Here is a 10,348-nt window from a genome sequence, read left to right on the forward strand (position 1 = left end):
AATCAGAGCTGTATAGCCCTGACCAATCAGAGAGCCTCTATTCTGACCAATCAAGACAGTGCCTTTTGGACCAATCAAACTCTGAGGATTTGGAATCCTCATTTGCATGAGGAGAGTTTAATCAGTGACCAGGGGCAGGGACTTTTATTCATATAAACCAGCTCCCGTCTAGATGGGGGAATGCACTTTCCATCAAAGGCTGCATTTACCAATCTGCATTTCTGGGTTTAGAGCTGAAATACTGAAGACCCCCTACTGGAACAGAGCAAAGTGCAGCTGCCTATCTAAAGGCATGCCTTTTATAGCCATGCTGCATCACAATTGAGCTGTTCCATGCTATTTGTATTGCATAAAGTTTCCTTCTTCACTGTACCCCACATTGGAGATTTCTGTAGGTATTTTAATTGGCACCAATGACCATTGGTTGTAATTCCATGGTGCCCAATATGGAGCCCTGAAGCGATGGTCTGAAACTAACTCTGATAGCTGAAACCCCCCCTGTGCTCAACCTGTCTTCCAAAGTTCAACTGAGGATCTCAGGTAAGTCCTCTTATATCCAAGACCTCCCATGCTTATGGTGGAGACTTTACTCTGTTTAGATAGGGGACCTTCATCTGTGATCTTGGTTTAAATGTTTGGATTGAGAGGGCTCTTCTATAGATTCTGGTTTGATGCCTAGGAGGGGCATCCCTCAGTTATGCTTGGCACCTAGGAGGGTATCCTCCAGGAAGGGCTTTCCTCCATCAGGTTTGCACCTAGGCAGGGAGAGGATATGCTCCAGGTTGGGACTAGGCCTTGTCCACAAGGTTTGTGAGGAAGTTCACACTAATGGTCAAATAGGGGGAAGGATGTTACCCATAAGGAGAAGTGAAAAATGGGTAACCTATGCTTTAAATTTTTACATGCTAATCAGACACTGTTTGGGACTTTGGGTAATTGCATGTACCAGAATTATGGTCTAGAGAATTGCAATTGGCTGGACCTCTGGACAAAAGTCACATAAGGTGGTCCTGGACAGGTGCCTCAGTTGGTTGGAGCATCGTCCCATACATCAAAGAAAAAAAGGTTGCAGTTTCAATTCCCAGTCAGGGCATATATATAGGTTTTGGGTTTGATCCCTGGTAGGAGGCAACTGATAGATGTTTCTTTCTCTCTCTCTCTCTCTCTCTCTCTCTCTCTCTCTCTCTCTCTCTCAAAATCAGTGGAAACATCCTGGGGTAGGGATTTTTTAAAAATTACACAAGATAATTTCAAGCTTTTTTGGCCATGAGGAGGTTCCTTTGCGATGCCCTCCACCGCAAAGCTTATTTATTTGCATGCTGAATTATAATAACAACCAAAAAAAAACCTGTACCTCCTAGAAACAATAGGAAGCTTTAAAAAAAACCAAACTGGTACCTTAAAGAACTGTAAGTTTAGGGTCACCAAAGGAGGAACGCATGAGACCAAAGTGGTAGGGGATTATAAATTTATTAGGTCATATGGAAACCAGATGGGCTGAGCCCCTAAATGGTGCCAGCCCCATAGATAGGGAGTCAGAGGTTTTAAAGGACTCTAGTCAGGCTTTTTCTGGGTGGAGAATTCTCTGGGCAGGTCTAGATCTTGGGAAGGTCCCAAGGTGAAAGACTATGATCTACGAAAATGGAATGTGGTCTTAGTAAGTGGAATGTGGTCTAAGTGAAAGGGAATGTCCATTGTGAAGTGACCTAGAGGTCAGTTTCCAGGGGAAGGATATCCATTCAAGTATTTGATCAAACCTAACATTCCAGCCTTTTTGTTTTATGGAATAGGGACGAAGATCATATCTTCTGTAGTTACTTCCTACTGAGTGGGGATGTTGAGATCACAGGGGATGGACTTTATAGTCAGCTGGAACATGGTATAGATTACTCCTGGTTGGAGTAAGGAGTTGCAGCAGCATGATTTCCCCAAGAGACTGGTTAGTGAAGGCTCGAAAGCAATCCTGTTGTGTGACTTGGGAGGTAGATGTTATCTTTAGTAAGGAAAAGATCAGGGGCCTAAGTTGCCTGACTAGTGATATGGAAGAGGAGGATAGGTTAACCTGAGGGTGAGGTTCTTGTTTTCCTAGTTTTGCCCTTTCCTTGGTATTCAGAGCTTTCTTGTTGGTCCTGAAACAGGATTTCAAAGTATGATAGAGCAGTGATTAAGCCTCCTATGCCAGTTCCAACCCCTGCTGTGATGCTGAGGGTTATGAGGAGAGGGATTATCAGGACTGCCCTTTTGTGCCAGATATGATGGGTGAAAGTAGGCAGGAACACTAGAATGGGCCATTATCCAAAGGAAAAGAGAAAGGGAAGGAAAGGAGCAATTGAAGCCTTGGGCCTGGATGGTTGGTTAAGAAATAACTATTGACTTTCATGGAACCAATGGCCATTCAGTAGTTCTAGGTTAATTGTGGTGTTGCAAGCTTATGATGGGAGATGGCCTATTGATATATTGCCCTGTGACCTTGTAAAGCATAAAGGGGCTTGGGCAATTAGTGGAGTGTTGCCGGGGTCCAGCCCCAGTGGGTCCAGGGGTCCCCAAAGGTGTAGACGAGTCGGCGAAGAAGGAACGACACGGAGACAGCATTCAGTTGATCAGCAGCCCAGCCAGGATCTCTGTTCTGGTCTGGATCTCCAGAGAGGTTCTGCTTAGGATCTCCAGCCAGGTTCTGTGTCCATGGTCTCTTGCTAGGTTCTCCAGCCAGGTTCTCCAGCCAGGTTCTGTCCAGGTTCTCCAGCCAGGTTCAGTCACCAGGTTCTAGTCAGGTTCTCTTGCCAATTTCTGTAGTCAGGTTCAGTCCAGGATCTTTTGCTTTGTTCTCTCACTAGGTTCTGTCTCTAGGTTCTGAGGCCAGTTTCTGTCCAGGATCTTTTGCCATGTTCTCTCCAGCGAAGTTCTTCTGTCTCTAGAGGACGTTCTGTGTAGGTTCTGTGCCAATTTCTGTCTCTCTTCGTTCTGTCTTCTTACATCTGTATTTATACCAGTTGATTCCAATCCTATCAATCTCTATTTCAAAGGTTAGGGCATTTCTTATCTCCATTCCAGGGAGTAAAGATTATGTAGCTTAAGCATGATTGTTCGTAGTTAAAGTGATTAATTACCCACCTGGCACTTAGTTAAGAGGTTTTATTCCCTCCCTAACTTCAGGGGAAAATCCCTACCTGGGGAAACAACCTTTCTCAGAGACCTCGGTTAAAACACATGGTGCCTAGAAGGTGAGCAAACATATTAAGAACAGTATGCCATATATGCCAGGTCCCTTGAAACAGCAAGCATGGACCAGCTCCCGGCAGAGTGTGTAAAGTAAGCATGTCAAACTCAAAGGCTAACATGGGCCAAATAAACAAGGTTCAAGTTTATGTGAGCCTCAAAAAAAACCAAAAGCTTCAATTTTCATAGAAACATAGGTTTATTTCGATAGAGACATGCTGAATACAAAGAGCTGAAATAAATGAGTAATTGTTAACATAAAATAATAGAACATTTTAATAAAAATTAATATTTTTTCCTGAACATTAACTTACCAGACACTGAATAACTGCACAAATTAATAAGCATAACGGAAATAAACCTATTTTTCTTGTTCTCTGAAAGCGAAATATTTCCTATTGCACACACCAAAAAAGTCATTATAAGACTAATCAGCTGCTAAAATATTCACTGCTAGTATTAGTGGAGAGAAATGGTGCACCTACGCATAAGGCACATAAGGGAAATGAATACAACACGATTATAGTAATCAGAAACTAGCAAACGTAGTTCATTATTAATAATTATGTACAACAGGATAGTGTAAAAATTAAGTTATGAAATTTTTATTAAAACATTTCTTACATACAGTTATATTGGCTGGGCTGCAAAAATATTTGTTGTGGACTGCATGTGGCCCGTGGGCTGCGAGTTTGACATGCTTGGTGTAGAGTGATAGGACCTGTGACTGGGATGGAGAAAGGAGTTACCTAAGCAAGAGATTGAATATGAGTACAGAAAAGAAGGGAGGCTTGATTTGCCTGGGCTGTAGGATAATTACTTAGAGGGTGTCTGCCTTTTTGAGAAATATAGTTCCCTTTTCCTTTTTATAAGTGAGAGTGATTTTTGCCTGATTCCATCTCTTGATTGGTATAGGGATGGTGGTATATGCTGAAGAGGAGAGGAAAAGGCAGAGCCAGCAATTCCTGGCTAAGGCTGGATTGGTCTGGGTAAGGTTAAGTGTTCGTTCTAGATGAGTGAAGGTAAAAAAGTTCTTTATGGGTGTAGGAGAGGAGGGTTGGAATAGGATTAGAAGGAGAGCTAATCCCCATTTCCAAGGTTGGGATTGTCCCAAGGGGTGGAAAGGGTATGTTTGGGATCTAGAAAGAAGTAAATCTCTCCCCATGGGTAATTGAAGTCCCCTTGTAGAAGGGAGGCCCATAGAAAGGTGAAAGTCCTGATGTGAAGGAAGAGGGGGCAGTAGCTAGGACCTGGAGGGTTTGCATTGGGAGAGGAGGTGAGCTTTCAGGGAGGTCAGAGTTATTAGGGTCAATACATAGGGGACACATGCAGGGTTGTTCACTCATTTGTCCTCTTTTTCTGGGATGTAGGTAAGGTGGAGTTTGGTGGGCCTGATCTGGTGGCTATAATACTTAGGGGACTCCAGCTCATGTGATAAAGGTGTTCCTGGGATGGATTTTAATCTGGAAAGGTGGAACCATGGGGTATGCCCAATAGTTTAGCACAGTTGGGGTAGTTAGGAGTATATGATAAGGGCCTTGCCATGTAAATTATTTGACAAATGGATTTCCTTTAGGAGGACCCAGGTCCCTGGCTGTAGAGGAGTAGAGGAGGATGTCTCTAGTAAAAGGTTGAGGGAGGACATGATCAGCATGTTCTCTCAGTAACTGTCAGATGAGATTTAAAATGGGGACATAATCTCCTAGAGGGGTCTCTGTGGAAGGGAAGTTTTCTAATAAGAAGGGTTTTCCATACATGAGTTCAAAGGGACTAAAAAAGGAGGGTTCACGGGGGGTTGCCCTGATGTACTTAGGGCTAGAGGTAGGAAAGTAGTTTAAGGTTCTTTAGATTCAAGAGTTAATTTAATTAGGTGAGATTTAATTAAGGGATTCACTTTTTCTACCTTGCCTGAAGGTTGGGGCCAGTAGGGGTGTATAAGATCCACTGGATGTTCAGAGTAGAGGAGATATAACCTGTTGAGTTATTTGAGATATGAAAGCAGGTCCATTATCTGATTGTAATGAGGTGAGGCCGAATCTGGGAATGATATGCTAAATGAGAGTTTGAGTAGTAGTAGGGAGTTTTCAGATATAGTGGGGGAAGCTTCTACCCAGCTTGAGAAGGTATCTACTAGGGTTAAGAGATTTTTGGTTCTTTTTATAAGGGGCATGTGAGTGAAGTCAATTTGCCAGTCTTGTCCAGGGATTTGGCCCCTTGCCTGATGAGTGGGGAAAGAAAGTGGTCTAACCTGTTCTTGGGGAGATAGAACAGGTTTTGGTGATATCTTGCAGTAGGGGGTCTAGGACATGTGATGAGGGGTTTTAGGAATTGTAAAAGTAGCCTGTATCCTATGTGTATGGAATTGTGCATGGCCTGTAAGATATTGCAGTCCCGTCCCTGGGGAAGGATTAATTTCCCTGAAAAAAAAATTTTTTTAAATATATTTTATTGATTTTTTACAGAGAGGAAGGGAGAGGGATAGAGAGTCAGAAATATCGATGAGAGAGAAACACCGATCAGCTGCCTCCTGCACACTCCTCACTGGGTATGTGCCCGCAACCAAGGTACATGCCCTTGACCAGAATCGAACCTGGGACCCTTGAGTCCGTAGGCCAACGCTCCATCCACTGAGCCAAACCGGTTAGGACTTCCCTGAAATTTTAACCGTGGATCTTCCTGAGTGACCCCAAGAGCTAATAGCACTGAAGTCCCTCTGGGTGTTTTTTGAGGTATAGCTAAGAGTTCGGGAGATGGAGGCTTCCTCTGAGCTGCTGCCTTGGCCTCCTGGTCTGTTCTGTTATTTCCCCATATTATGGGATCATTACTGACTTGGTGTCCTTTGCAGTGTATGATTTTCAAGAAGGCTAGAAAAAGGGAGAGAGGTTCCTAAATACTAAGCAGGAAGACCTGTTGAGGCTTTCAATTATAGTGTCAAGGACTGTGAATGAGCAGTAAAAATAAAGAATGTCTAGGCTCCAATTTAAGGACATAAGTAACAGGAGAGAGCCTGGGCAGGGTTGCTTTAGCTTTCTAGGAGAAAAGGGGTCCCTTTGGAAGTCAGGGTCATCAGGTCATGACTCACTGGACAAACTTTTCTGCAATTTTCACGAACCTTCTATCCATTCACAAATAGCCAAAAAGTAAACAACTAGTATTTACATCTATGAACACACTTTAAACACTCTCTTACTTTCAAGAAAACATACCTTCAACAAAGTACAAGAGACCATGTGTAATCAAAGCTATGAGCAGGGGAGTTTAAAACTTGTCTAGCAATCAATGTTACAGTATTTTATGTTATTTTAAAATATTTATATGTTTATCATTTAACTCAGCAATGCTCCAAAGCCTTTAAGTTACCAAAGACTTTGGAAATTTATGAATAGGCCTATGAAGCTGAAGAAAAGGTTGGGGGAGAAGGGAACAAGCCCCACAGCCTGTTCTAGGACTGCAGTTTCCAGGCCTCCAGCCACTTGAATTTAAAACTGCCACATTTTTCCTTAGAGATAACATGCTAAGGTTTGGGTAATAATGAGTTCAGCTTCTGATAGTAAGCATTTGCAGTTTTGCAGTAAAGAAGGTTGTTCTTTGGTAAGGGGGGTGAGAAGCAGTTTTCAGAGCCTTAAAGGGGTGAGAATGCTGGCCTTGGGATCTAAAGACTCAGTGAGGGGTCCCTTTGCTATGTCATAGAGGGGCTTTGCAAGAAGACTACAGTTGGGAACCCAGAGGCCAAAGTACCCAGCGAGCCTGAGAACAAAGAGTATTTCTTATCTAGAGGAGGAGACAGTCATGGAGGAGGTAAGGCATTTACGGTCTAATATATGGCTCAGCTTTGTGGGGTGAAAGTGAAACTAAGGTAGATGACTGTGGTTTGGGACAACTGGGCTTTATCAGGGGATGCCTATTAGCTCTGGTGGTTGGGCACTGAGATAGAATGAGAAAAGAGTGGATAAAAGGGATATTTAGTAAGATTCAGTGTAGAGGTGAGGTGGCTAATGGCTGTGAGACTAGTTCATCAACCTTCATAATGGAGACTGAGAAGGGGACAAGGGTCCCAAGGAATTTAGGGAGGGCAGAATAAGTGTCCCTAGTGTCAATTAAAAGGAGTTCTGCTCACCTGTCACCACAATCATTACCCAAGGCTCTGTCCTGGTGATGTAAGTCTGTGGGGCCTTATCAGGGTCTGGGCAGCTTCAGTCTTCAGTGGCCAGTCCCAGGAGGCCTGAGAGGGTGACTTTGCTGAGGTCCAATCTGGAGAAGCCAGATTACAGTCTGATTTCCAGTGGTCTTCCCTTCCACACCTTGGGCAGGGCCCAGGTGGGAGGTCTTGGGTTTGGGTAGGACTTGGCCCAGTGTCCTTCCTTGTTGCATTTGAGGTATGGGCCCAGAGTAGGTTTATCCCCTGACTTGGTTGGAAGACAGGTACTTCGTCTGGGGTTCATGAGAGCAGTGGCTAGGAGCTGGAAGGCCTCCTTCTGGGCCTCAGCCTTGGCCTGATCTTGCCTTTGTTTTTGGATTTGGGTCTCCTCATCTCTATTATTAAAGACCTTAAAGGCCAGATCAACAAGGTCTTTTTGAGGGGTTTGTGGACCTGTATCTATTTTTCAAAGTTTGTGATTTATGTTGGGGGCTGATTGGGATATAAAAAGGGTGTTCAGAAGGCATCCCCTCTGAGGATGTGGGGGTCTAAGGTGGTAAATTTCTGTAAAGCCTCCCTGAGGTGGGAGAAGAGAGCTAGCTGGGTTTTTATTAAGACCCTGAGTGATTTACTAAGTTTGTCATAGTTGACCACCTTATGGGTAGCCTTTTTGAGTCTGGCAATGAGACAGGTGATTATATGGCTATGGAGCCAGCCCTCTGGAGAACTGACGTGATAGTCCCATCTCCAATCAGTTCAGGGAATTACATTAGTGCCAATCGGGTTAACCACCACATCCTGTCTATGGAGGGCATTAGCATGTTCCTGAGCTGCTTGCTAGTCAGATGCACTCCTTCTCCTCTGGGGTTAGAGGGGAGGACAGAATAAGATAGATGTCGTGCTAGGTCAAGTCACAGGACTGGGTCAGTTCTCAAATTCCTTGATAAAGGTGGTCAGGTCAGTGGGGAAAGACCTGAGACGCCTCTCAATCTGTGCAAGGTTTAACATGGAAAATGGGATGTGTACTCAGACAATACTCTCAGTACCTGCTACCTCCCTCAGGGGTAGAACCGGTGTGGGAATAGAGTGGCTGTTGAGGAAGGCAGTCTTTGGGTGGCCCCATAGCAAGTGCTGGGTGGGGAAAAGTCTGTATTGGAGCTCTCATTCTTGGGATTTGGGCCCTCAGGAGCCAGGTGATGGGGGGGTGGGGTGTTGGGGAGGAGGGTGGTTGCTGGTTAGGAGGGCCTGGGTTTTGGGAATCTACTGCAGGGGAGGGAGGGGGCACTTAAGGAAGTAGAGGTTATTGGTCTGCTGGGTCAAAAGTAGATTCAGAATCAGAAGTGTTAGGGGTATGCTATTTGTGTGAACAAGTAGTATCTAATGGATAGAGGAGGACTGACAGAGGTTTGAGACTGGAGGGTGAAAAGGCCCAGACATAGGGAATTTCTAACCATTTTCCATTGCAGTGACAGCAATTATCTAAATCATGCAATGTGTTAAAATTGAAAGTGCCATTTTCAGGCCATTGAGACTTATTATTTAGTTTATATTGTGGCTAAACAGTGTTACAAAAGTAAATGAGGTGCTTGGGCATGATCTCCCCCATGAATGTGCAGAGGGAATGTAGTGTGGCTCACAAGAGAGAAGGGTGAGTGACAGATCACAAATCCAAAGCTGACTGTTTAGGGCAGGCATCCCCACTGCTAAACAAATCACCTGGGTGTCCCCAATCCAGAAGGGCCCAAAGCTGAATGGCTGAAGTCTTCTGGCCTCACACTAGAACTTTTGAGATGAGGGACTTTTTAGAGTGAGAGTAAGTGGGCAGAAGACTTGAGGCAAGAGAATTTGTGGAACGTCACTCACCTAGAGAAGATTGGCAGGTGTGGGATGGAGGGTCAGCAATGGAGAAGGACAGGTTCCTGATCTGGCATCCTCCTTTGCTGGTTCAGACGGGTCCATAAGGGAGGGAGGACTAATTGAAGCCTAAGTAGTCCAGTCACTCGAGTAGGATTTGGAGGTAACCCCAGGTTGAGTTGCTGCTGCCTACTGCTCTCCAACTGGCAAACTCAAAGTGACCAAAGCTGGGGTGATGGATCCCCATTCCCATTTTGGCACCAAATGTTAGGGTCACCAAAGGAGGAACACACAAGGTCAAAGTGGTAGGTATTAAGAATTTAATGGTAGGTTACATGAAAACCAGGTGGGGTGAAGCCCAAAATGGCGCCAGGACCCACAGATGGGGAGCCAGAGGTTTTAAAAGATTCTAGGTGGGCTTTTTCTGGGTGGAGAATTCTCTGGGTAGGTCTAGATACTGGGAAGGTCCCAAGAGGAGAGATAATGGTCTTAGCAAGTGGAATGTGATCTAAGTGAAAGGGAATGTCCATTGTGAAGTGGCCTAAAGGTCAGTTCCCAGGGGAAGAATATCAATTCAATTATTTGGTCAAACCTAACAGTAAGTACATTCAAAAGTGTAAAATGGCCCTATGCAATTGCTTCCCTTAAGTAAAAAGCAATAATTCTAGCCTTGGCTGAGTAGGTCCCTTCTCTGTTTCCCTCCATCTCTCTCTGAAATCAATGAATAAAAATTTTTTAAAGATCCTGAAAAAGATAATTCTAAATTCAATAAATGCCTTGATAAAGTAAGAAGGGAAACCAGTAATTGGGAAACTGGAACAAAAGGAAGATCATTGGAAATTTTTTTTCTCTTACCCTTGGGCTTATAACTCAAAAAGTAGAAGATTCATTTACTTTCTATCCCCCCATCCGTGTCTATCATCCTGCCTACTCTCTACCTTTTATTCCTTCCTCATCTTTGCTTCCAGATGGGCAGCAGCAATGTCATATGGTTGTGGGAGGATACAAGTACTGTATCTACCTATGCCACCATCTTGGCAGGAAGCCTCAGTCATTATATATATAGTTGAAGTCGGTGCATGAAATTCGTGCACTGGGTGGGTGTTCCTCAGCCCAGCCTGCCCCCTCTCACAGTCTGGG

This window comes from Myotis nattereri (assembly GCF_964212035.1).
Source record: "Myotis nattereri genome assembly, chromosome: 1".
Taxonomy (NCBI): Eukaryota; Metazoa; Chordata; class Mammalia; order Chiroptera; family Vespertilionidae; genus Myotis; species Myotis nattereri.